The sequence below is a fragment of the Chrysochloris asiatica genome, unplaced genomic scaffold (assembly GCF_000296735.1).
Source record: "Chrysochloris asiatica unplaced genomic scaffold, ChrAsi1.0 scaffold00003, whole genome shotgun sequence".
NCBI lineage: Eukaryota > Metazoa > Chordata > Mammalia > Afrosoricida > Chrysochloridae > Chrysochloris > Chrysochloris asiatica.
The window spans coordinates 21,835,189-21,836,477 of NW_006408521.1; the positions used below are offsets into that span (position 1 = coordinate 21,835,189).

Here is a 1,289-nt window from a genome sequence, read left to right on the forward strand (position 1 = left end):
CAGAACTGACTTGACAGCACTTAACAAGTGTGTGTGATGTTGTTAAGTGTCACCAGGAAAAAGTTCAAAAATGGAGAGAAGAAGAAGGGCTAAAGTGGTGGAATAAGGAAAACTGAAAGGAGAAGGGAGCTTTCTTGAGGTGGTTGGAGGAAGATTTGAAGAGACCTAATAGAAGACCAGAACCTGAAGAGGACTGAGGGAGAAATAAAGAGAGGAACAATAGGAGTGTGCTTTGGTTTTTCCTCTCTTGCCCAGTGATGGTAAGTCTGAAATCCCTGATGCCAGCAGGGCTTTGGACTGTTCTAGGGACTGAAGGGGGCAGACACACACGGAAGGCCACACAGGTTCACAGGGGCTGGACTTTGTCAGGCCTGGAGACTTAGGTGACAAGCCTGGGATTTATTGCAGGTGCAACTGAGAGCCACTGGAATAGTGAGTTAATATTTACTCAGTCTTTGTTATAGCTGGTATCTTCATTTTGGTTGTTTAACTTTGGACAAGTCCTTTTCCCTCTCTCCAAGCTGATTTTATTGTGTGCTCCCAGTGTCTCCTTAGACCCTACTGAGGACTTTATACATCTAATCTGTAAGCTCACATTTCTTGGCTTTCCTCTGGTTGTGGACCAGTTCCTTTCCATTGTTTCAGATGTGGCCTTGGGGGTGGGCAACCAGCAGAGGGTGCAATTGAGGAGCTAGTGGGATCTGCAGCTACAGAAGCCTTTGGGTCCTGGAAGGAGCTCTGAAGCCAAGCAACTAGACAGAGGCTACCCTTCCTTTGCAGGTGAAAAGGAGGAATCCTCTCGCCTAAACCTCCTCACACTTAACAACAGCAATCTGGGTTCAAGCTCAGTTCAGGATACGTTCTCATCCCCCCTGGGGAACTGAGTAAAGGTAGCCATTTCACGTTCATTCTCTTGACCTAAGTGTCCTTAGTTCTGAAGTGAGGTGTGTGGTGGTATGGAGGCCCTGTTGGATCTCTTCCAGATCTAAACTTCACAGATTGGAGCAGGCCTGCATTCAGGATGAATTTGACGAAAGTGAAGAATAATTATTGTGAATAAACTATTTTAGAATGCCAAATTCACAGCAATTGTCTCTCGCCCCCAGGCCTCCCCACCACACACACACGTTTTTCACAACCAGGGTCAATTTCATCAGGTCTGGAGGCTTCAGTCACAAACCTGGATTTTAATCTGCATGCAATGCGAAGACAATAGTGTGAAGAAAAGTTTCTTGGTTGTTTTGTTCCTATAAGGCTCACTCCAGGTGAGAAGGGGCCTCAGCAGTGAA

At 46.2% G+C, this 1,289-nt stretch overlaps 1 protein-coding gene across 1 annotated transcript in view; it reads right to left on the minus strand.

Moving 5' to 3' along the window:
• BLNK (B-cell linker) overlaps positions 1-1,289 on the minus strand; it is a 91,278-nt gene that overhangs the window by 44,961 nt on the left and 45,028 nt on the right. The gene's annotated exons all lie outside the window — the stretch shown is intronic.